The following is a 27,182-nucleotide window of genomic DNA, read 5'->3' on the forward strand; positions in this document are numbered from 1 at the left end:
TGAATGCACAAATATTCCTAAAACATTCTGTTGAAGCTGGGACACCATGTAGTCAGCTATAGTAAAAGTTTTAAGGAAGTTATAAGAGCTTGCTCCATACCAGTCTATAACAAAGTACAACCCCGAACTTCTATTGATTAAGATTATACAATACTGGAGATGGAGAAATTTTTGCTCAGGGATCCAAAGAAACATTAGGACAGAGTCACTGTAACTTTTCAGCTGTTCACAAGTGATCTATTAAAAATGAAGTGGCTCAGTAAACAGACTGATATTAAGCAATAGGATTAGTGATAAAGATAGGATGTACAAAATATTTTTTTCTAACTCCTGTGTCTTCCAGTTTATCTAAATTGTAACTAACTATTAACAAGATAAACAAATCTTTATTCTTTTTTGATTGTCTGTTATCTTCATCTAATTGAGGCCTGGGTCCAAACAGAAAGTGATTTTTCTGTAAATGAAAAAAAAAAAAAAAGGTGAGATATCTAAATTTGTCAAACAACATCAGCTGTAATTAAAAGTGCAAAAGCATTATGACTGTTTCCAGAAGCAAAATAACTAATAATCTGGAGAGATACAAAAAATAACAAAGACAGCAAACACGTGAACCCAGCATTCCTACATGGGAACTAAAACACCCTCAGGGGTTTACATAAACTTGCATGAGTTTAACTGGCACTTACTTCACTGCTGATCTTGTTTTCACCCTAATTTGTCTTTTCTCTGAACGAGATTTTGCCTTTCAGCTATCGCTTATGGTTGTGCTATCTTTGCAGGATAAATAGAACACTTTTTTGAACACTTTCCAGTCAGTGCTCTTGCATTTTAAGGCTGAGAAGATAATGAGACAAGACTATCTTAATTAAGTAGGGAGAGTGACATATATGAGAACAACCTTGAATATCACTACACTATAAACACTAAGAAGAAAATAGGATAGGTTAGAGCAGCCTTAATGAGACACTCACATAAAAAAGACATATATAAGAAGAAAGGAAAAAAAAAAGACTAGTCTTCTGGGGTTCTGATGTGCTGACAGGGAAAAATATATGGAAAGAGCCGTCTAGTCTATTAAATCCAATAAACCACTGTCCTAAGCAACTACGCCATAGTTGCACCAACCTTTAATAATCAAACCAAAGTCTTTAAGTCAATCAGATTTCTCTATGAAAAACTACAGTGGAATTGCCCTTAATATTTGCCTTTTCAGTTTTTTTATAGAAAAAAAAAAAAAACAGTTCACTCTTATCTTTATTTTGCTGAGCTAAAAAGTTTGTGTTTAGCCTTCTCTTATGTGGCAGGCTCTGTATTTCCTTGATCAGCCAGGAGCATCCTCTTCATCCTCTTTCAGTCTGAATTTATCTTAATACTGGGATAGAATATTCTAGATGAAGCCTTAGTATTTTAAATCAGATGAACATTTCTCTGATTCAACTGGAGATAGATCATATTTTCTAGCATTACATTTATCTTTTTTCAGGTTCACATTTTGATGGTTTACGTGCATATACCAATCATTTAACTTCACAGTCATTTCCAACTCATGAGCCCTTTGTTTAGAGCTCATTATCCTTTTCACTCTTCTCTAAAAGTACAACCTTATTCTTTGATTCCTTAGATTTCAAACAATTTCTTATTACTTCAGATTATCCAAACTGGATTTCTGGATGCTGGATATGATCCTCCTTTGTATTAAGAATGTCTCCTAACTCTGTGTAACTTAGCGAATTGCATTTATATGTTTCCAGTTCTTGTGCTAGGGCCACAAACTACAGTATTCATCAAGTCAGTTCCAATGCACCACCCTGAAAACCTCCAGGTAGTTGATTCCCCTCTAGTCATAAACAGATTTATTTTCTCCCTAGCTAATGCCATCTGTACTTTACAGTTCATGTATTATGACAACCGTCTCCTTTTTAACAGATCTTTTCTTATCTGACACTATATCATAATCTTTAAGTTCTGATAAATTGATTTTCCACATTCCCTTTCTCATTTGCTTAAAGTCATATATTAAAGAATCAACGGAATATCTCACATCTCATTCTATAACATTTTTATATATGTGTATAGCTACATATACAATAAAAATTATTAAGATGGCTTTGGATTAAAATCAGAGTAAATTTATAAAGTCATGACTTCTGTAACACTAAAGAGCCAGACTGAGCTCTGGGAGTCAAATTCACTATAGTAGTGCTTAGACGGCTCTACAATGAGAGAGAGTTGCGTGCGTTAATTGGGACTCATAAGAAGGAATTAACTTAGTTAAGGTCCTGAGCCTATACCATGGAAGAGGAAACATTATAGAGAAGGACGTTTGAAATTCTGTTGCCTGAATGAGTTTACATTTTTATTTCAAGACTTCAGTGCTTCTGTAAAATTAGAATCCTGATCCTGAAAGACAGTTCTAGGATTAGACTCTTATATTACTATTTTCTTTCAAAAAGCAGCTTTCTTTCCAAGTGAACACCCTATATGGCAGGTCATTCACTGAAAATGGTGAAGCAGCTTTAATTTCTTCTTGCTGCTCTGTCTGGCCACAATGTGCTGGCAATCAAACCTTTAGATTTTTTTTTCCCCTAAGTATAGAGAAAATTGTATTTCAAATTATCTAGGAGCACTGCATTCCCCTCATATCTGACTTTTTTTTAAGTGGAGCCAATTTTCTCAGCTCTTACATTTTAAGTGACAAGATGACTATAGAATTCAAGTAGATCATCAACTTTTTAACAATGTTATAGACATAATCAGAATGAAATTAAATCTGAGATTTCATAGCACAGAGCCTACCAAAGATACCTAAACCATGAACTAAGCCTTCTAGCAAGGAGTACAGGAAGATGTCAAATTACAGGTATCAGATGATTTGGTCTCAGTCTTGTAGGAAAGAAATGCATATGTGTAGTTAAATCAGTTTCTGCCTTAGTTGTCTTTCTCATTACCTTTATGCAAATAAGTACTCTTTTATATATTTTACTTCTTCAGTTTAACCTCTAGCATGCAATGTTTTACATCAGTGAAGCTATCTGGATCATTTTCCTTTGTTGTAGGACCCTAAGATAAATCAGAGAGACTGATTTTCTTTTCTCCTTGTTGTTTTGTTTACCGAAGTATTTGGCTTAGAGACTGTGTGAATTTGATGTCAGTCTAACCTGAAGCAAGTATAATCATTTTAGCACAATTCCAGTTTTTCTTCCTATAGAGATTCAAAGGAGGGTATTAAACAATTGCTCATATGCTCAGGAAGTTGTCTCATCCTGCAGGAATCTAATCTGTCACTCTTCCAGTACACCAGTTATATAAGGCCTTCGGGAAAGAACGTGAGAAGACTGGGTTTGAAATATTATCATGATAATCTGCAGCAACACGTGCATTCACACATACTCACACACACACCCATACTAAAGAAACTAGAATCCTATATAAAAACCATTTGGAACCATGCAGTGGGACACTGAAAAATGCAAATTTTTTTTGGCTAGATTATGAAGTGTTGAATGTAAATTAAACATTGAACAACACTGATTGTAATTATTGAAATGATACAAATAATACCAACAGGAAAAAAAAAGTTATTTAAATTTGATTTATAGAATGACCATGAGTGGATTACTAGGTGGTGATTTCTTCAGCTTTGATGCCTCACTTAAACTACTCTAAGGACTATGAATCTAATATTCAGGGATTGATAGGTTTAACATAATATGAAGAGTAATACATATATAGTACTAATTACTGAAGACAACATTCTGTTTCTCCTATAAATTTTTAAGTTGCATGTTTAGAATATTTGCCTTCAAGTTTAAGATTTTGAGTGATGTGAATTCTGGTCATCCAAGAGAACCTCTGTTTCCTCAGTTGGTGAAACAACAAAGGAGGTATTTCAGCTAGTAGTCTCTCTGTATTTAAGTATCTGAGGACTGCAGAGGGCTAGTTAAGACTTGAGGGCCTTTCTCACTCTGCTTTTTTTTATATCTCAAATCTACCAGGCTGCAAAAAATTAGTTGAAGATACTTCTTTCCTCAGGTGGATGCCATGACAAATGATTGTGAATGTTAATTTAACAGTTTATAATCACCTAGTGTCAATATTAATCAAGAAAACATCAAAGATAGTATGCTAAAAGATAGTACGATGGGTGCTTTTTGCATACGCCTACAGAGACATCTGTGGTAGTCAAATATAATGTTTCTTAGCATGTAGCACAGTGTATTACATTGCCAAAGTTAGTGAGATGTCTGACAGAAAATAAACACAGGCCTGACTTAAAAATTTGAAGCTACTAACTTAGTTTTCTTTCATGGTCTTTATTAAAAACAGCATGTAAGGTTGTTCAGTTTGCTCTTCTGGCTATCTTGTGTTGTTATTACAAGCCAAGCAAATCTTTTTCTGGTTAAAGTAAGTACAGAACATTACTGACGCCAGTGATGATAACGTTTCAGAAATCTTCTGATTAACACAATAGCAAATGTGTAATTTTTTTAGCCAAACTGCCTTTATATTTACTAGAATAGTACAAAGTAGCTAGAGCATATTAATAAACCTTTAGTAGACTATAATGTATAAACCTGAGAGGGAGAAATGATTTCACAGAAACTTCTTCCTCTGACCTGTCTTATGTAGCTGTTTTTTGGTCAAATCATTTTTGAAATGTTTTTTTTTAATTTTTGCCAACATTGTTACATTTTTTAAGCATGGCTATTTAAAGATTTTATCATTATTATGAAATTTGAAAACTTAATGTTATCTAATTAAATTCTACATTATGAAAAACATGTGTAAGATCAATTTGAATAATTATATTAATTTGAACAGTCATGCTGACTGATTGAATTGTCATTCTTCAGAAGTAACCTCAAATAGTACAGATGAAGATTAAGTAATTTCAGACAGTATAGAGGAAACCTTGCACCAGCTACAGAACTTGAAAATATGATGTGATGCTCCTTGGGTGAAGAGTTTCACTGAAATTTGTTTATTTTTGTGTATTTGAAAACAAAGGGCAATGGTAAGGAAAAATGTAGCAGTTACACATTGTTGATATTAGATATAATTATTGTAAGCCTAACAAGCAAAAAATAGTAGACTATTATTCTTTACATACTTCTGATCAAAATAAATAATCAAATAAATATATAGATATGTAGTCATTGTAGTAGTCACTCGGAATAGGTAGAAAAATGTAAAAATAAGACCTTTCAAAAAAGCTGAATCAGAATTATACAAGTGTTACTGTATTTAAATAACAAAAAGCAGATAAGGTTTTGTACATGTGTATATGCACATATTTTTATGAAAAGATGGAAGGCAACTCAAATGCACCCATGAACTGAATGGGAAAAAACATGGAAAAAATCATATAGATACAGAAGCACCAAAAAATCCCTCATACTACACAGTGAAGATAAACATAATTGTGTAGCAAGGCAAAAACAGCATTATCTGAAAATAAGTTCTCAATGGAACTTCCAAACAGGGTTTGAGTTATAAACCATTTATGCAGGGATAATAATGTTCTTAATATTTTGGAAAAGGGCTATTACTACATTTTCAATTCCAGCCCAATGATCATCTGTGAATACTTGTAAGTATCTCAGCAACCAGATTATACCTGTGTGCAACTAATTTCAGTAGAAGAACAGAGCTTTCCCATCTTCTCTCATCTTGGCATAGACTGTTCTCCGAGTTCACAACTCAGCTGTGTGTGTGGGTTTTTTTTAGTTTTTGTTTGTTTGTTTGTTTGTTTTTCATCATTCATTTTCTCAAGCCAGGCTCTTTTCTGCTTCCTTCTCTCTGTCACAGATTGGAAAGTAAAGCTCTTCTGCAAGACAGAGTGCAACACTTCTGCTCCTGGCCATGCCCCAGTACAGAGCTAAGTAAAGTCTCCCAGCACGGAACAGAAGTGTATCCCCATCTTAGACCAGGATAGAGTTAAATCCTTCCTGGTAAAGGAATTAATTCCACCTGACTTCAGATGTCACCATTTCAGCTCACTGTCTGAACTCCCCTTATGATTAAAGGACAGAGATGGGAACTTTTATAATGTTTCTGATTTCATATTTACATAAACATAAAATAGGTCTGATGAATCATTCCTCACAAGTACCTTTTTTCTCCCATTAAGTGTCATCTAAATGATAAGTCCAGATATAGATGGCTACATTGCATGTTTTGAAGGACAGATGAAGTTAAAAGCATTCATTATGACTATGCACCAAAGGGAGAAGCTACAAAAATAAGTTGTTGTTGAATATGCTGTCAGACTTCAACATGAATTGCATTTTTATGCTAATATTTTCTTTTAGATTTTTGCTGATAGCTGTTATGAGCTTCCCTTTAGATGATTATTTTAGTTGTTACATTTTGACTCAGGAGCAGATCATGAAGCACTAACCTTAGTTTGATGAGCAAACAAATGCTAGGAAGACTGTTAGAAATTTTTCTTCATTAATACAATATCTGGCTTCCATTTCAAATTTATCATATCTGGATATAAAAGGTCAATTTACTTCAGAGAAATTTTAGAAGAACACAATCTTTTTACTTAATGCTGAACTTAGGTATGCATTTTCCTGTTTCATCACTACCTGACAATCCACTTTGTGCATAAACAGATACTTTCGTTTTTTTTTAATGAAAAATTCTTGTTCTCTAATATCAGCTTTCTGTATTTCACAAAATAACAAAACTGTGAGCATATACACACAACACAAACAGATACTTGGAAAAGATATGTCAATTTTATATTGTTTATATCAATGGACAACTAATTTCTAATTTTACTTTTTTATTACTTTTTATTGTTTTAGCTTTTATTAGTTTTACAAAATTTAGACCTTTTTTCCTTTTTTTATAATTCACCCCAGAAGCAATTGCTTCTGTAATGTCAGTGTTTTGGGCAACACAAATTAAACTCTAAATGGCATTCTATTGTATAATGCCACACTATGGTATGTGATTCAGGCCACTTAATTTAGGCCCTTAGAGGCTCAATTCAGTTGCCAATAGTTAGGCATCCAGTGCTGTTTGAAGTGACACAAGGCACCTAAGGTATCTACAAAAGGCTATTGGATATGCCTTAGGACTTATCAGAGATCCTTACCTCCCTGGCTCAGTACTGGGAAGCCAGGGGGGATACCTTAGAAGCATCTTGAAGGAATACTAAATGCCTCTATTTAGGCAAGTGACGCTATCCCAAGTGAAGAGTCAATGGAATCTCAAAATATCTATTTGACCAACTATAGGTGTCTAAGGGGAGCTCAGTAACTCCCTAGGTTCCATTTACTGTATGTATTCAACTTATTTAACTCTAATTATGTTTGTAGATGTGCATACTTAGATACCTAGATGATGTCTACATTTTGGAACTGAATCTCACCCTTCATTTCAAGTTCCTTGTAAAGCAATGTTACTAAAGAAAATACTGAATGTGTAGCTCAAGGGAAGAGCTAGGCATAATTGAAAGGCTACAGAGAAAACTACCTCCTGCCTATGTTTAGGTATCTCTGTGACAGTTCTTCTATGTGGTGTGAAATTCCAATAGGTATGGATGAAAGGCTAACATAAAAGGTATACTCTTATTTTTCCAAACAATTGAAAACTGCTTAGGTGGGTAAGTTGTCTGTTAGCTAGGAAAATCAATTCACCTGTATGGGCAGGTGACTAGGTAAGCAATCAACTGACTGAGCTGGTCAAATGAAACCAAACTGGAATCCTCCTCAGTGCCCCCTCCCACCACCACCACCACCACTACATACACACACATAAGTCAGTTTAGACTGTATGAGTGCTCTGGCTGTAAATGCAAGGCTTAGAGGCTGGAAGTAACCTCACAGTGAAGATATCTGTATTTCATTTTATCATATTAAGTTCCCTTTGTAGTTAGGAGCAATAAATAGATATTTTTGGAGGACAATTTATTTCATCCTAAAATTAAATGTCTCAAATATTTCAGCTGAACTAGCATCCAGAATTGCTTAGTTCCATTGGTTAAACATAGAGCAAACTAAGAGTAACCAGTTTTGATGTACACGCTTTCACTACTGACAGCTAAATTTGGGAGAGATCCTGCTCTGAATAATCTGAAGATGTAAAGCAGTAGGGGAAATCTGATATCAAAGAATATTTAAAGGGTGAAGAAAAGAACAATGTCTAGTGCTTTATAGGTTCTGCTCTCAGTGTTGTGGAACCTATAGCAACTTGCTGAATGTGCTAAATGACAATAGTATGAGAGGAATCAGTTAGAAAAGCATTATTCTATATATTTGACTTACAGACTCATTGGACACTTTAACAAGTCATACTTCCTTCCATGATTTCTGACCAAGATTATCTGTGAAAAATTACTACACTCTCTGTGTCTACAATTTAGCACCAGGTGCCTCACAAATGTGTGATTTGCAGAGGCAGTGATTGACAATCCTGACAATTTTCCCCAAATCCTTATAACTGACAACACACAGAACGTAATGAACATGATTATATAGCTTTGCTGTTTCAGTATTTAATGTTCAATGACATGTCCTGCACAAATAAATCCACCAGTGTTTTTCAAACTGCTGCTGCTCTTCTTAGTTCATTTAATTCCATCTCCTCTTAATGAATTCCTCCCCTGTATCAATTGACATTAATTTTCATGTAATCATTTTCAGGTGAAATGAGTTTTCGTCTTTGGCAGTACCTATAGGATATATGAAGGGTAAAAGTTATGAAGATATCTAAAATGTAAGGGCATCCAGTTTGTGAGGTATCTGGTTAATATTAGGATACATGGAATATAAAGGATATATGGATGCTTGGAATGTAAGAACATCTCTTTTGTAAAGCTATCTGGTTAGCAGCTATTATTTATTTTTATAATTGCTCATATTTTATTTCTATCTATTATTTATGTTTATATTATTAGTTGTTAACATAAAAACTAAAGATGAGAGACTAGAAAAGTAATAAAGACCTATATACACAAACCCTAGCAAATAGGAGAAAATGGAAACAATATTGAAGATCAGAGCTCTCAAGTAACTGACTGAAAGGCCACTGAAGGAACCACACAAATATAGTCTTAGAGACGTTCAGCCAGAACTCTGTAGCTAGTAAGAAGGAGAGGGAAACAAGATTATTGTAAGTCTCTTAAGGGGCTGTTGTGGAATTTTGTAAAAATTACTGTTGGATACTTTAATAGTGAGAATATGTAAAACTTATTTTGGGATGTTTAGGGGAAAAGACAAGACAAGGCAAGGATCAAGGTGGACCATGGAGGAGCAACAAAAGACACACCAGAGGGCTGTGCGGCCCTTCAGAGGGACCTGGACAGGCTGGAGAGGTGGGCGGAGAGGAACCTCCTGAAGTTCTACAAAGGCAAGTGCCGGGTCCTGCCCCTGGCAAGGAATAACCCCATGCATCAGGACAGGCTGGGGGCTGACCTGCTGGAAAGTAGCTCTGCCGAGAAGGCCCTGGGAGTGCTGGTGGACAACAAGTTAAGCATGAGGCAGCAGTGTGCCCTGGTGGCCAAGAAGGCCAATGGGATCCTGGGGTGCCTGAGGCAGAGTGTTGCCAGCAGGTCGAGGGAGGTGGTCCTTCCCCTCTCCTCAGCCCTGGGGAGGCCTCACCTGGAGTCCTGTGTCCAGTTCTGGGCTCCCCACTGCAAGAGAGACATGGCACTACTGGAGGGAGTCCAGGGGAGGGCTGCAAAGATGATGAGGGGACTGGAGCATGTCTCCTATGAAGAAAGGCTGAGAGAGTGAGCTGGGCCTGTTCAGCCTGGAGAAGAGAAGACTGAGAGGTGACCTGATCAAAGTGTACAAGTATGTGAAGGGAAGGTGTCAAGAGGATGGGGCCACACTCTTCTCAGTGATGCCTGGTGACAGGAGAAGAGGCAACGGGCACAAACCGAACTGCGGGAAGTTCCATCTGAACATGAGGAAGAACAACCTTGCTGTGAGGGTGACGGAGCCCTGGAACAGGTTGCCCGGAGAGGTGGTGGAGTCTCCTTCGCTGGAGATATTCAAAACCCGTCTGGAGGTGATGGCCTCCAGGAGGAGCTGCTCCATCACCTTTCCAGGGATGGAGGTGAGGCTGACAGGCCTGCAGTTCCCTGGCTCCTCCTTCTTGACCTTTTGGAAGCCTGGAGTGACACTGGCTTTCTTCCAGGCCTCAGGCACCTCTCCTGATCTCCAGGACCTTCCCAAGATGATGGAGAGTGGCCTAGCGATAACATCCACCAGCTCCCTCAGCACTCGTGGGTGCATCCCATCGGGGCCCATGGATTTATGGATGTCAGGTTGGGACAAAAGATCTCTAACCCAATCCTCCTCGACCAAGGGAGAGTCTTCCTTTCTCCAACCTTCCTCTCTTGTCCGCAGGGTACTTACATTCAGTGCTGAGATAGATTAGCAGTGAAGCGCAGAGACTTTACATCACAGTCTCCAGGCCTATCAGACCTTTCACCATGAAGGTAGTCTTTAATGTCAGTATCTAAAGCCTTCAGTTGCTCACTTTTCAGAAGAAATAAAGCTGCATATTTTTTGGAGCTAGTAAACTACTTTGCTGAAATAGGATTGCTGCTATTTATAATTCAATAATAAAATGATGTAGTTGTGCATGAATTTGCATACAAATAACTCTCAAGATAAACTAACACAGACAGTGTCCTGAGAACCAGCCAGACTATAATAACACCACATACACTGAAAGACAGAACAGATATTGATACGAGGATAAATAATAAGATAGAAAGAATTAGCTGATGGCAACCACAGAGGTAGTAGTTCTTTTGTCTGTAAGAGGTCAGTTATACAGCTATTATGTCTTACTGTTTTGTCTTTATACATTGAGACAAACTATTTCTTTGTACATCTCTAAAATACAATACAATGGCTTGAATAAAGACAGCTTGTGACTTTCTTTGTTGACCATTACAGGGTTGCACAGCAGAAGAGAAGAGATGCATGTCAGTGAATATTCAGGAAGTAACTGGTTAAGAATATTGCACAAAGAAACAGTACAGCATATGCAGAAGTGCAGGAGTTGCATTTTATTTTTTCCTTAAATGTTTTCAGCTAAAAATAATTGTACCTTCTCATTTAGATAAACCAATCTTTTAAGTTGCTTTTTGTAGCAAAACTGCTAAGACTCAGAATGCTTTTTAACAAAGCATTGTACTATAATGTAAAGCTGCTAGCTTCTTGTCATAACTTTAAAATAGAAAGGCAGAGTGGCCAAAAAATAGTTTATTACTTTCTTCAATTGAATTACTTCTATGTCTTTCACAAATTAACTTTTTGGAAGAGTCCGTATATTTGCTTGCCTTGAAATTAAGAAATGATAGAGAAGTCTCTCAAAAAGTTCTTCTGTTCTCTTCTTTTCTGCTTTTCCTCAAGCAATTTTTTATTAGTTATATAACTGTTTCCTTCCAGCTTAAACATTTAATCTGTATAGAGATAAATAAGTATTATTTCCTACCTTTGCAAAGATATTAATATCAGATCTCAGAGCAAGATATACTATTGCAAAGTCCAGTTGATATTTAAAACTGATTTTTATTTATTTTATGGTACAAATAAACTTTTATGTCAAACACTTGATTTGGCACTCAAAAAAAAGTGTAAAAAAATTAAAAATGCAAAGAACTAAAACAGCTGGCATCCCTGAGAATCTATGAAAATAAATTAACCTATAAACTAATCACTGACAGCAAAAGTAATTGCTTTAAGTGAATTGACTTCAGTGCATCTGTTTGTTATGACATGGTCATTCGGGATACCAGTTTTCATCTGTTTGCAGTTTCCATACAAGCCATTTATGTAGAGCTGAAAACAAGCAAGGTTTTTGTTACTGAAGATCAAAGGCAGATTTTCTAAGAACTAGTAAAAGGATTCAAATACATGGAGCTGTGTGAGTGAAAAATCTTAGCATACAAACATGTAATGCAAATTACTAGACATATATTAACAAAGGTGATAAATTCCTATAGTCACTCTTTTTTTTTTGTAAATGCAGAGTTAGTACTTTCACTTGGTACTTTTCTGCTTGTTCTCTGCTTCATGAGTAAACTATCTTTTAATAACATCTGTAAGACTATCTGTAAGATTTCTCAGGGGCCACAAAAAACATTTCTTCTCACAGCTAAGATGTTTTGACATTACTGCAGCAATTTCAATCATTGATTTCTTTATTTTCCTCCAGAGCTCCATTGATTACTGAACATCGTAAAAGGAGTCATTCATTAGTGACAAATTTCTTTTAAGAGTTCAAAATGCCTCACTGTCTGTCAGTTAGGCCCCTGTTCATTTAGACTTAATAGGCTATTTGCCTGCTTATCCTTCCACATGTGCTTTATTGCTTTCACAGGTTAGGATGCTCTAGAAAGTCACATCTATTAAATGAATCATTATATACATAGCTTAACAAACAAATAAGTTTCCATGTATTTAGCTTCAAAATCTTCCTGAACATCCCTGTAATGTTTGACTAAATGACATGGTTGATCGGTCCCCGCAGACAACTTTTTAAATTTTAAAATAAATTTAGATCTTCTTATTTTTCTAAATATGTAACTTGAGAACTAGCTAACTGTATTTTGGTTGAGTTTATTTTGTCTTTTAGATTGTTTAGGGGAAAAAAAAAGAAAAAAAGACAAGTTAGCTGTCTCCTGTGCATCCGTTCTCATGATTAACTTGCACCCTAGAGAGAAGAATACAAATTATGTATTTTTTCAAAAGGATTGAATTAGCTTTGCATATACCTGAACAAAAGAGATGACTGTTTGCTGTAAGTGATCATATATATTTCTATAGTGTATTTTTAATATCTTAATCAAAATATATAGCCCATGATTTTTATACATTATTAGATGATGCTGTATTACTATGTTGTTTAAAGCAGATCATGCTCAGTGAAAAATTTTAACTCTTCATTATTTGATAGCTTTATTGATACTCTTAAAAAATACTTTTGGGGTCCCAGAACTTAAAAATAAAAATCAAAGAAAAACTAGGCTAAGCTAGATTCTAGGTCTGGTTGCTTAGACACTCACTGACAGAAACGTCAGTTAAAAAAATAATTTATTGGGATCTTTAGCATAGGATAAAGTTTCATGTGCATAATCTAATCTTTTGAATGGGATCATCGGTTCCCATTCAAATGGCAATTGGTGTCTTTGTTGAAAGGGTCCTTGCAAAGGCATCTTTGACTAGATTGGTTAGACTCATCAAACTGCTCTTCTGGTGAACTCTAACAGTCCAGGTGGCCCCTGATCCTATGTGACCACTCCAGCATGCATATGACCCACTGCTACTGATTATCTCAAACCACGTACAAAACACGTTCTATCTTAACTGTGTACAGACCTTTCTTGTATATGCAGCAGAAATTTATATTTGATTATTTCAAATTGTCCTCTTTATGTACAATTTATTCCTTTTGTCTACAGCAGGAACTCCCTGGAAGAGTCTCCCAATGCTTTTGTCAGGGCATTAATCAACACCTTTAAACATATGAATAATATCTATTAGTTGGTCAAAGGAGGAGCTGACTGAGCATATTTCTGGGCTTCTCAAACTCTCTGCTCCCACAGGTCTGGTATGATTTAGCTAATTCCTCTGCTGTGAAACCAGCTAGAAGTTCACTCAATTACCTGGCTACAAATCCACCTAAAAGTTCAGTCAGTTACTTGGGTGCAAATCAGTCCCTTGTCTTACCTAGGCAGAAACTAGCTGGAGTATTCCTGGACCCAATGACTAACCTGAGCTGGAACTCAAGACTAAGCACCCTAAGCATGCACACAAGCATCACCCTGATACCCCTCTACCTCAGCGTTTCTCATCAAATGACATATTTATCATCAGGAAACATAATTTTAGTCCTATTTTTTCTTCCTTGCTTAATACCAACCTCATTTTACCACTATTAGGAGTTCTAAAGCAGTAGAGAAAAATATACTTTGTGCCTTATTACGAAACACAAAATTGATAAAACCAAGTTTCCAATAAGAACTAAGTGGACACATTGGAATGTAATGGAAAGCACATGTAAAATAAATAGGGTAACTGGAGAGTGGATACTTTTGTTTTAACTAAAAGGGAAGGATCACCTGGAAATCAAGAAGTGGAAATTAATTTTGGTAAAAAGTAGGGAGGCAGATTATTTTATCTTAAACACTCACTCAGCCTACTACAGGATGAAATGTGTTCGGAAAGTCATCTTTACACTTCAGCTATAAATGGACCTTTGGGTGGGATTCAGCTGCTGATCCAGATTCAAAAATTTAGGTGATTAGTCACAGGTGGACACTTATATTGTAAGGTCTCATTATAATCTATAAAAATCTAATCAATATGGTCAATGGAGTCTAGAGAATTACTCATCTCACACAAATTGGACTAATACCTGTGGTCAGCTGAATAGCTCTCTAGACTCCTTTGACTATAGTTCTACTGTAGATCTACTTTCAAGTTAATTGCTCACAATTACACAGAGCCAGTAGTAAAGCGTGTATTTCAAATGGAATCGTCTTGACTAAAACTATGCTATAAATAGAGCTAGTCAAGGCCCCTTCTCTGTCCTTAAGAGCAAATAGTAGGCCACAGTTCATAGCTGTGCAATTGAACTTATCCCCTACAAAACAGGAGCACCTTATCCATACTGTCTATCTGTCAGTTAGTGCTGGTGCTAGCTTTAAGAGGCTTTTCCAGGGTCTGTCTGGGAAAGTGCTCATCAGCCATAAGTAACCTAACAGCAAACACTGGGAAAACACTTGCCTGTGCCTCCCTGTTTAGTTTGCTACTGTGAGGCTCTTTAGTATGCTAACCCTGCAGCTGAATTCTTTTATACAACCTTCTGAGCAGAGGATTTGTATTTATATCTCTGAGGCTTTAGTTGCAACACTTTAGCATGCTAGTATTCAATTCCTATGGATTCAGTAGAAGACAAGCTACAAAATGTCTCTGTTCTGTTTCTCTACTCTGTTATGCCGCCCTTATCTAGATGCTTCCTGTTGAATACTAAATCAGTATAATTAAAATTTGCTATAAATATTTAGAACAAATGAATTTTAGTACAGTAATAAAGATTAAACAATAAATACACTGATTAAAATAACAGTTGAGTTTTTTTTTTTTTTTAAAGTTGTGCTGAAGATGGAAGGAAGAATGCTTTTATTCTCAAATGCAAATAAACCCTTCATGGCAAGACTGGATAATAGGCTTTTATTGTAGTAACAAATAAAATGATTTGGGAGCAAAATCCCATAAAATCTCCACAATTACTTGATTCAGCAATAGCATGTATCATTTCACTTAAGTACAGAAAGAAAGCACTGAGAAGTCCATTCCACTTATTTCCCATTTAAAATTCAGACTAAATAATTTAGCAGTATAAAAGCTACATATGCACTTTTTATATTGTTAAGGCTGGGAGTTTTAATCAATCAAGAAACCAAGTAGGTGGGTTCTTGTGTGCTCTGTAGCTCATTTCCTAAGTTAAATTGCATATAGTAACATTAAATGACAGAACTATAGTTACTTCAAATGAGAACTAAGAAGCAAGGTATGTGGTAGTGTGTATATTCCTATCCTGCTTGCTTTTTAACAGCAGTTACTTGGTGAGAAGTCCAAGTGTAGATTACATATGGACACTATGGACCTTAAAAATTCACTGAATAGGCCAGTACAGTTAACATTCATGAAATATGCTGGCAAGACAAATGATTAGGAAAAGAAAAGAAAAGAAAAAGGGGGAGGGAAAAAAAATGCTGACTGAGGAGATCACATTCATTTCATTGTACTTGCTTTCCTTGTACCCAGTTTGCTCCTCAAAATTGCTGTAATGCCGGTAAGTGGCTTGAGTAAATGGAGAGTGCTTACACACATAGTGATTACTTCATGTTTTTCACAGGAAGAAGGAATTGAGGGCCTAACATTTAAACATGCATTGACTGGAAAGCACCAACTTTTTTTTGTGAAGTCAGATGTAACCAGTCAACATACAGTTATCAACTTAGCCTTCAAAGTAGCACAAAATGCATAATAAGATGCATGCCTTCAAGGAAAATCCCAATTTAATTAAAAAAAAAAATAAATACATTAGAAGAACATACAAGCCTTTTATCACAGAATCACAGAATGGTTGAAGTTGGAAGGGACCTCAGGAGATCATCTAGTCCAACCCCCTTCCTCAAGCAGGGGCCTCCAGAGCACATTGCACAGGATCGTGTCCAGACGGGTTTTGAATATCTCCAGCGAAGGAGACTCCACCACCTCTCCGGGCAACCTGTTCCAGGGCTCCGTCACCCTCACAGCAAGGTTGTTCTTCCTCATGTTCAGATGGAACTTCCCGCAGTTCGGTTTGTGCCCGTTGCCTCTTCTCCTGTCACCAGGCATCACTGAGAAGAGTGTGGCCCCATCCTCTTGACACCTTCCCTTCACATACTTGTTGTACACTTTGATCAGGTCACCTCTCAGTCTTCTCTTCTCCAGGCTGAACAGGCCCAGCTCACTCTCTCAGCCTTTCTTCATAGGAGACATGCTCCAGTCCCCTCATCATCTTTGCAGCCCTCCCCTGGACTCCCTCCAGTAGTGCCATGTCTCTCTTGCAGTGGGGAGCCCAGAACTGGACACAGGACTCCAGGTGAGGCCTCCCCAGGGCTGAGGAGAGGGGAAGGACCACCTCCCTCGACCTGCTGGCAACACTCTGCCTCAGGCACCCCAGGATCCCATTGGCCTTCTTGGCCACCAGGGCACACTGCTGCCTCATGCTTAACTTGTTGTCCACCAGCACTCCCAGGGCCTTCTCGGCAGAGCTACTTTCCAGCAGGTCAGCCCCCAGCCTGTCCTGATGCATGGGGTTATTCCTTGCCAGGGGCAGGACCCGGCACTTGCCTATGTGGAACTTCAGGAGGTTCCTCTCCGCCCACCTCTCCAGCCTGTCCAGGTCCCTCTGAAGGGCAGCACAGCCCTCTGGGGGTGTCAGCCGCTCCCCCCAGTTTTGGGTCATCAGCCAACCTGCTGAGGGTGCACTCTGTCCCTTCCTCCAGGTCACTGATGAATAAGTTGAGCAAAACTGGACCCAGGACTGACCCCTGTGGGACACCACTAGCCACAGGCCTCCAACTTGACTCTGCGCCATTCACCACAATCCTCTGAGCTCGGCCATCCAGCCAGTTCTCAATCCACCTCACTGTCCACTCGTCTAGCCCACACTTCCTGAGCTTACCTAGGAGGATGTGATGGGAGGCAGTGTCCAAAGCCTTGCTGAAGGCCAGGGAGACAACATCCACTGCTCTGCCCTCCTCTACCCAGCCAGTCATTCCATCATAGAAGGCTATCAGATTGGTGAAGCATGATTTCCCTTTGGTGAAGCCATGCTGACTACTTCTGTCCACCTTCTTGTCCTCCAAATGCTTAGTGAGGACCTCCAGGAGGAGCTGTTCCATCAGCTTTCCAGGGATGGAGGTGAGGCTGACAGGCCTGTAGTTCCCTGGCTCCTCCTTCTTGCCCTTTTGGAAGACTGGCGTGACATTGGCTTTCTTCCAGGCCTCAGGCACCTCTCCTGATCTCCAGGACCTTCCCAAGATGATGGAGAGTGGCCTAGCGATAACATCCACCAGCTCCCTCAGCACTCGTGGGTGCATCCCATCAGGGCCCATGGATTTATGGATGTCAAGTTTGGACAAAAGATCTCTAAGCTGATCCTCCTCCACCAAGGGAGAGTCTTCCTTTCTCCAGACTTCCTCTCTTGTCCCCAGGGTCAGGAATTCCTGAGGACTGGCCTTAGCAGTAAACACTGAAGCAAAGGCAGCATTCAGTAACTCTGCCTCCTCTATATCCTTTGTCACCAGGGCACCTGCCCCATTCAGCAGCGGGCCCACGTTTTCCCTAGTCTTCCTTTTGCTGTTGATGCGTTTGAAGAAGCCCTTCTTGTTGTCCTTGACATCCCTTGCCAGATTTAATTCCAAATGGGCCTTAGCCTTCCTTGTCGCATCCCTGCACACTCTGACAACGTCCCTGTATTCCTCCCAAGTGGCCTGTCCCCTTTTCCACATTTTGTGCACTTCCTTCTTCTGCTGGAGTTTGGCCAGGAGTTCCTTGCTCATCCAGGCAGGTCTCCTGCCCGCTTTGCTGGACTTCTTACTCAGAGGGATGCACCTTCTTGAGCCTGGAGGAGGTGATGCTTGAATATTAACCAGCTTTCTTGGACCCCTCTTCCCTCCAGGGCCCTACCCCATGAGATTCCCCTAAGTACCTCCCTGAAGAGGCCAAAGTTTGCTCTCCTGAAGTCCAGAGTTGAGATCTTACTCATTGCCCTGCTCCCTCCTCGCAGGATCCTGAACTCCACCATCTCATGGTCACTGCAGCCAAGGCTGCCCCCAATCTTCACATCTCCAACTAGACCTTCTTTGTTCGTTAGTACAAGGTCTAGCATTGCACCTCTCCTCGTTGGCGTCTCCACCACCTGGGTCAAGAAATTATCATCAATGCTCTGCAGGAACCTCCTGGACTGTTTGTGCCTAGCTGGGCTGTCTTGCCAATAGAGGTCAGGGTGGTTGAAGTCCCCCAGGAGAACCAGGGCCTGTGATCGTGAGGCTTCTTCCAGCTGTCTGTAGAAGGCCTCATCGATGACTTCCTCCTGATCAGGTGGCCTGTAGTAGACCCCCACAACAGTGTCACCCATGTTACCCTGCCCTTTAATCCTTACCCATAGGCTCTCCACTTGCTCTTCATCCACCCCGAGGCAGAGCTCCACACATTCTAGATGCTCCCTCACATAAAGGGCAACTCCACCACCTCACCTTCCTGGCCTGTCTTTCCTAAAAAGCACATAGCCATCCAGGACAGCATCCCAGTCATGTGAACTATCCCACCATGTCTCTGTAACTGCAGTGAGATCATGGCCCTGTGACCGCACACAGATCTCTAACTCTTCCTGTTTATTCCCCATGCTGCGTGCATTGGTATACAGACATTTCAGAGAGCCAGTCAAGCACGCAGGCTTCCCAGAAGAGGTGCAAGAAGATCCTCCATAGCCATGTCCCATGCTGCCTCCCCTGGCTGTATGCACCTGCTGGAGGCATCCTGACTTGAGCGGTGTTTTACTGACTCCCCTGCCACTATACCACTCCCCTTCCCCCATCTTGCCTAGCTTAAAGCCCTCCTTACCAGGCTGGCCAATCTGTTGGCAAAGACACACGTGCCCCGCTTGGTAAGGTGGATCCCCTCCCTCCCCATCAGCTGTTGATCTTCAAACAGCGTCCCATGGTCATAGAAACCAAAGCCCTGTTGCCAACACCAGCGGCACAGCCAGTTGTTAACTTGGAAAACTCATCCACTCCTCCTCCCGTCCTTCCCCCTCACAGGCAAGATTGAGGAGAAAACGACCTGGGCTCCCAGACCCTTCACCACCATTCCCAGAGCTCTGAAGTCCCGTTTGATGGTTTCCAGTTTGCCTTTCGTGTCATTAGCACCCACCTGGAAGATCAGCAGAGGGTAGTAGTCTGATGCATGGACAAGCCTTGGCAGTCTTTCCACGACATCTCTTATTCGAGCCCCCGGCAGGCAGCAAACCTCTCTGGACAAGAGGTCAGGTCGGCAGATAGGTGCCTCTGTCCCCTGCAGCAAGGAGTCACCCACAGCAATCACTTGCCGCTTCTTCCGGGGGTTCCTGCATGGCATGGTGTCTGCCAGGCCAGTTGCCTCCCTTGGAGCCATGCCCAGCTCCTCCTCGGCTTGGAGGGCGCTAAACTTGTTCTTCACAGGCAACTCTTGAGGAGGAGCAAGAGCCTTTCTCCTTCTACGAGAGGTCACCAGCTTCCAGCCCTCTTCAACAGCGTTATGATGCACCTTTACACACGGTGCTGAGCCCTCTGACAACTCTGCTGCAGTGGGGGCAGGGGACTCCCGGAGCTGAACAGTCTCCGAGAATGCCCTGTCAATCTCCTGCTCATCCTCTCAGATGCTACGCAGCGTACTAACTTCCTCCCGTAGCTCCCTTATCTAGTGATGCAACTGGTCAACCACAGCACACCTCACACAGGAGAGCTGACTGTCAGCCCAGGCCTCACAGAAAGGCCCCAGGCACTCCCTGCAGCCTGGCACCTGCAGAGCTGCATCTGCTGTCTGAGGGTCTGTCTGGGTTGAAGCCTCAGACACAGCCAATGCAGCACCTCCCGCAGCCACTGGACGTGCTCTGCGGTGTGTCATGACCATGCCCTGGGGAAGGACACACCACTGTGCAAAATGGAGAGGTGCCTTCTTTGCCTTCTGGCGCCCTGCTGCACAAACTGCTGCACAAACTGCTGCACAAACTGCTGCACAAACTGCTGCACAAACTGCTGCACAAACTGCTGCACAAACTGCTGCATCTGTTCACTGCCTCTGTCAGCTGCACTCTGGGAGCTGCGCTCCAGGCCTGGCTCTTATATAGGCCTCTGCCTAGCAGTGACTCACAAGGGTGCTTGACCCACCCAATCAGGAGCCACCTGAAACAAAAGCCCCAGCTCCCTCTGACCAGGGCAGCCCAGAGAGCTCGTTAGCAGCAGCCCCACCTAGCTAGAACTTCCCAGGAGAAGTTAAGTCAAGGTCCCCTGCAGGAGTCCTTGCCCAGCTCTCCCTTCCTGCTAGCAGCAAGCACCGTCTAGTTCCTCGGGGGTCCCCAGAAAGTCTCCACAACTCCCAACAAGGCCCACAAAAGGCCCAGGCAGAGCCCAGACACTGCTGCGCAAACTGCTGCATCTGTTCGCTGCCTCTGTTGGCTGCGCTCTAATTGGATATTTCCTAATATCCAATCAGAAATTTCCTTGATGCACCTTGCATTGGCTTCATATCATCCTTTCACTGTGCCCGTCTGAGACTTTCTTTTCTATACATAATCATTTGGGGCTGAAGACAGCAATGCCTGTCACTTCAGACATGCCTGGTGATGGCTTCCCGAAGCATTGGTTTCACGGGGCGTGAGGTGAAGCTAATGGGCCTTGTTCCCCCCAACCCGCTGTGGTGGCGAGGCTGGGTCTCCCTGCAGCACCACCAGGTCGGGCTGGGACTGGTCGGAGCTGGTCGGGGCCGGTTCCCCCCACACTCACGTGTTTCTCGCCCACCCGCCTGGCGGGAGTTGCCGCTTGCTCGCTCGCTCGCTCGCTCGCTCAGGGAGCGCTGCAACCTTCCCAGGGCAGCAGGAGGTGGAGGCGCTTTCCTCCGCACCCTCCCGCCCTCAGATGGGTCCTGTCTTGCCCTGCCGCAAGCTTGTGGGGGTCCACGCCACCTGAGTGGTTCTTCGCTCAGTCTTCCCAGCGTGGTGCTTCCCCGCTGTCAGCCCCGTCATCGGAGTGAGCGAGCAGACCTGGCTGAGAGCAGACCTTGCCGTTAAAGGCTCAGAGGCAAAGGAAAGGCGTTGTAGCTGAAAGAGTGTGTGCGCGTGCATGTGTGTGTACGCGCATACGTCTCAATACACAGACCTCGGAGATCTGGAGACGGTTATAACAGGAGAGTTTAGAAGACTGATGAATCAGACCGACTTCAAACTGTTTTAATGCTTTACTGGATTGACATTCATTAATAACACACACTGTCAGTGGCCAGGTCTTGTATGTTATCCACCATTATCACTACCTATGCAAAACAGTCAGTCCTTAACGCTCATACCTTACGTTAGCTGTGAGTACACAGTACCGCAGGGCTGATACTTAGCACTGAAGGCGGTGGTCCTTGGTTGTTGGTAATCACTGAGGTCAGGCTTGAGAGCTCTTCCACAAGGGAAAGAGGAAATGAAATAAACAGACTTGTCTTCCTCCTCTGTTCCCATCAAGCCATTCCTCCCCACCACCCCCAAATTCGAGATCTTATGTTTTATATTTCCATCTTCTGACAGTTCCCAGCCCTTGGCCCCCACCCCAGACTATGCGCGCTGCATGATGCTTTGAGGGAGAGGGTTACTTCACCAGGCCAGGGCAGGTGACTTACCCTATCACTTAGTAGAGTTTTTCCCTTGCTTAGCTCCTGCTGCTTGTCTTCTAGGAAAAAAAAAAAAAAAAATCAGCCCTTTCCAAGCTCCTGAGGTTGCCTTTCTGCAATGACTAGTACTTGACCATCATTGAGTTGTTTATGGTTCTGAGCCCTCTGTTTCCAAGCTTTTTTTGTCAGCTTTGCTGTTATCCCACGCTTAACCTGCAGAAGAGACACTTGTTCCAAACTCTGGCTCACACAGCCAGTTCTCATACCAAGTTGATAATAAGTTTAAAAGGCCAGGACTGATGCTTTGCACAGTTAGAATAAATCACAGTTAGCACAAGAGCTGAGGCCTATTCCTAGTGATGCCTTTTTTTTTTTTTTTTTAATGTGCCACTATGTACAAAAATGCTTATAAAAAATAGTTATGCAGTATTAGTATGCTTCCATGTGTTTTCAAAATAATTTAATTTTAACTAAATCCTGCTTAGTATTTCTACTATTTTGACTGCAACAGGCCTACTGTAGTAAAGGTCCTTCTAATTGTCTAAAGAATACCTTATCTTAATTCTCCATTTCCTCAGGTAGTCTGCAGAAGATACACCCCACAATATCCCTACTTGATGGCCCTTGTTCTGATAATAATCCATAAGCTCTCAACTACTATGTCTTATTACATAACTGTTCACACAATATTGTAAAACATTTGTTGTTCTTATGATACATTTCAATAATTGTTTTGTAAGCTAAATATAAACTTGAATTTAATAATGTTACAATTTAATATTTAATGGATAAACAAAAGCATATTTTTGGCAGCTGTTCCTCATTTATTTAAATTGATTTTCAATGTAAGGTCAGATGGTATCATTAAGAAGTGGATCTTAATATGAAAACATACCAGCTCTCTCCCCCTCAAAAAAACCCCACAGATGAACAAAATAGCTTTATTAATTTTGTCTGTTTATGGTATAGTTTCTGATGTTTTTTTTATCAAGAACTAAAGGCAAAAATTAAAACCCAGCAATGTTTGAGATCCAGGATTCCCTCCCCACATCCAATTTATTTCCAATTATGAAAGGTATTCCCCTCAGTACCTACAAATGGAAAAACAACATAAAATTCAATCCCAGTCAGCAGAACAAACAACAAAGAATCCCCTGAATAACACATATTTCAAAGATGTTCAGTATAACTCTGCAGAAGCAAAAAACTGACTATTTCAATTTACAGATGCTGAATTATCAGACCAGTAAGATTTGTGAAATATTTACAAAGCTATTTAAATGTGAATTACCTGTTCTGTTATTTCCTGGATACCTCAAAATTCTCAAAATTCTGTTGCAAAAAGCAGGAGTTTTGAGATTAGAAGGAAGATAGATCAGAATCAAAATGAAAAGAATGGCATAGGTAAGGAGAAAGGTAGAAATACAGACATTTCACGACAAAATAACTATAACTGACCTCAAATTAAGTACTACTAAGCCTGTCTTGAATCCTAGAAATCCCTTCTTTAGAGGAGATGATTAACAGCTCTAATACAATGATACATTACGTATTTGGAAGAAGTGCTCAAGAAAGCTTGAGTTTTAATTCATATACAGATTTACTAAGTGACATCAACAAGATGCATGCCAAGTCTGTGTTTAATATTTAAATAAAATATTTATTTCACAAGTATATTGCAAAGATTTTTCCTACCAATATTGAAATTCAGTAATATTCTCTGTCACAAGTAATATAACTTTCTCTAGTGGGACTTTCTCCACCTATGAGAGGAAGACAACTCAGCATTTTATGTACACGTATTGTGTGTGTTTGTGTGTGTATAAATATATGTATGTATACACATAATTCAGTATTTAATTTTATATAGATATATAAATGTATATCTATCCATATATAAGTGCTGTATTCTGTTATACATAATTACTGGAAAACATTTTCAGCCCTTAGATAGTACAAACCTACAGTGTACAATACAATAGGTTTCACAAACAATAGATTTTGGGGAGGTAAGCCAAAGAAACCAGTAGCCTGTACTGCACACACAGAGGAGCGGGTGCACATCCCTCCCCTTTGCCTCTATCTTCTTTTTAAGCTGATTCGTACTTCCTGAAGTAAGATTTCAAACACTACAGCCTAGGAATCACTGTTATCACTCAACCCACTATCTCTATCCTCATCAACTGATTGTAGCTAATTACCTGTGTGAAGATACGTAGCCACAGTTTCAGCACACAGGTGTGTATACAGGTAAGTTTTGAACCATGGGGAAAACACTCTCATGGGGTCAATTACATGCTAAGCTGCCTGCGTGGAGATATAACTGCTATGTTAGTGTTTCCAGATTGAAAGCACCGCTCTCCTACTTTGTGAATGCAGGAGTAGGAAGTTTAATTGGATATCTGATTTGAGATCCTAAGGTAATCCTAAGGATCCTAAGATGATATAGAATCCAACACCCCCCCCCCTCCAACCAAATCTTTCATGCGTAACACCTGGAAGACGTAAGAATACCGAGAGCATGCCCTTTCTTGGAGGTTTGGCTGCCTGGGCTCAGAGCCAACATAGCAATAGTGCAACTGAGGGCTGTTCTCCCTGCCTCTGGTGACACCTGACCTGGCCCCGTGGTGACTGGCAACTGATCTGCTGTCACCCTGATCCATAGAGCTGCACCGCCCCCTGAAACACCCCACAGTGACTTTTGAATTAGCTTATGGAGCAGCAGACGATGTGTATGCCCCTGCTGCAAGCAGAGCATTTCTCACCAAGCGCCTCTGACCCTGGAGCTGTATGAAGTGTGAAGACACCCTTGTTGAGGGGGAAGGCCGCTTTCAGGGCCCTGAGTGCACCTTGCTTCCTGGATGTTGGCCCCTCCAGGGCCAACTCAGAAATAGGGCAGCTGTGCGTGGTCCTCCCCTTTCCCTTTGCTGGCCTCAGCAGCCAAACCTCTGGGGCGGAGGATGCTCTCAGGGCTCTTTCAAAAGAATCTTACTCCTAGTTGTATTCTCTCCGTACCTATTTCACTCAGATGCCCTTACAAATAATAACATAAAGAGAAGGTTTCCATCTTTTAAATAACAGCCTCTGGATAAGAGCTTTTATTCCAGCCGTAGGCATCCAGATTGTCAGTTGCCCCTTAGCCTGAGGGAGCATGAGTCTAACTCTCCTACAAAAGCTCTTTACCCTAGGTGATATGGTGCTATCAGAAAGAATATCCTCCACCACACTGAGTAGCCTTTCCCATTGTTTATCCAAGAGTGTGAATGGTTTAAACATTTTAGTTCATCATTTACCCTTTCTATTTCCATGATTCTTGCTCTGCTACATAAAAGTAATGAGATTGGGCATAGCTACTGTGAATATCTATCACTTGTTTTACTAGTAAAAAGATTAAGGTTTATATACTGTAAAGAGGTAATATATCTCACAGTAATATGTTGAAATGATAATATTTTAATTCTTTCAAGTATCACATACATTTACATAAAGTTTCCATCAATGCCGTAAGTTTCTAACACTGTAGGGAATAAAGCTGGGAAAAAGCTTGTAGGGTATGAAAATGTGGAACTTTTCATAAGCATATTTTATAACCTAAGATATATTTTGTGTGTGAAGTTTCAATATCCAGCTCCCTGAAGTGATTTGTGTTAACACCATGAACAGGCCAGAAAGCAATGAAGTACCTTCATTGAATTGTTTGCTTTCACAGATATCTTGTTTGTTTTCATATGAGAAAATTATGTAAAATCATATTTCTGTCAAAATTATCAAGCACTTTTAAATATTAAAAAGCCTAGCAAGTTGTTTTCAAATATCAGACACATAACATTGTAATGGCAGATATTTAGCTTTCAATTGATAGTGCAGCATATTCCATGCATGACTAGGTTAATATTCTTGTGAAGAAAAAGTGCTCTTACAAGTATGGGTGAATTGTTAAATTCATTAATGCTATTTTATCTTTTTTCGTTTTGTAAGACAACTTCATAATGTATACAAATACACATTACAGTAAATAATTTCACATCAAGGACCTGATTAGAATTCACATAGGAAACTTCAATTAAAAACAACATAGGCAATCTGCTAAAGAAAAAATGAATTGCAGAAATATATTATATTGCTCTCACAGCACGTCATCCATGGACACACTTGACGATACAACATAGCTTACCAGAAAGAAAGCTAAAAAAAAAACAGCAAAAAGAGTAATGAGGAAGTGGATTAGCGTAAGAGGTTAAATGTCTTAAGGTAGGGACAATGATTACAAAATGATGAAAAAGAGTGTACCGCTGTATAATGGGAAACACTTAAACAAACAGGATTTTAAAGATAGCAAATTAACAGAGTTCACATTAGAAAAGTTTGACACTTGAAATTAAAGTTGTCAAAGCAAGATGGCAGAGCATAGTAAGCAGTGTTTGTATCTTTGAAAATATTGTCCGGGGTTTCGCAAGTATTTGAGCCTCAGACAAAACATTTAATAGAAGTAATAGGTGGATGATTTATTTTCAAAGGCTTAGCTTCACTGAGGAAATAACTGAGAGGCTCTGTAAAATATTTCTTGAGCATTTAATGGATCATTAGAGATAATAAAGAATAAGCAGGACCAGCTTGAGCATATATTTCCGATACAAATCTTCAGGCATGTTTCAAGCAATAGTCTCAAAATTGCTGCTGCTCCTTAGGAAATTGATACTATTCCTTATGCTGTCAATAGCAAAATATTAGCTAACTGGCTACTGTTTTGAAATGACACCACATGTAAATTGACTCTCGGAGTATAAACTCATAAAAGGAGATACAAATTTTATTGGCATTCAGAAACCTTCTGAAAGCGTGGAACTTTCTTTGAAGCACAAGAGTGAGAAACTCTTGTCTTCTTTTTAATCATTGCTCTAATGCAGATTTCCAAATTAGTACTATGTATTCCTATCTGTAAAATAAGTATAACAATAGCGTTCATTCTTTTTTCTTTAATTTAAAATTTTGTTTGAGATCAAGTGCAGAATTGTCCGTAATGTCATTTCAAAAGTAAATAAAGTTTTGATATTTCAGTGTTTTAGAACAGGAAATTTATGTTAATTATTTTATTGGCATTTCTCAATAAAAGCGCTATAAAACTGCAAGTTTCTTAATAAAAAATAATACCATCATTTCAAACAGACATTAGCTAAATAGTAATTTAACAAAGGGAAAAAAACCAGAAAGGTAATGGGCATTCTGCTAAAGCTTTAC

At 40.0% G+C, this 27,182-nt stretch overlaps 1 long non-coding RNA gene across 1 annotated transcript in view; it reads right to left on the bottom strand.

Moving 5' to 3' along the window:
- Positions 1-280: 280 nt before the first annotated feature.
- Positions 281-27,182, bottom strand: part of LOC138065813 (uncharacterized) — a 38,384-nt gene continuing 11,482 nt past the window's right edge. Inside the window, exons 2-3 of the long non-coding RNA XR_011138881.1 lie at positions 21,954-22,003; positions 281-454 (exon numbers count right to left, since the gene is read on the bottom strand). This is a non-coding gene — a long non-coding RNA (uncharacterized lncRNA). The remainder of the gene's footprint in view (positions 455-21,953; positions 22,004-27,182) is intronic.

Source organism: Struthio camelus, chromosome 1 (genome assembly GCF_040807025.1).
Source record: "Struthio camelus isolate bStrCam1 chromosome 1, bStrCam1.hap1, whole genome shotgun sequence".
In the NCBI taxonomy this organism is placed as follows: Eukaryota; Metazoa; Chordata; class Aves; order Struthioniformes; family Struthionidae; genus Struthio; species Struthio camelus.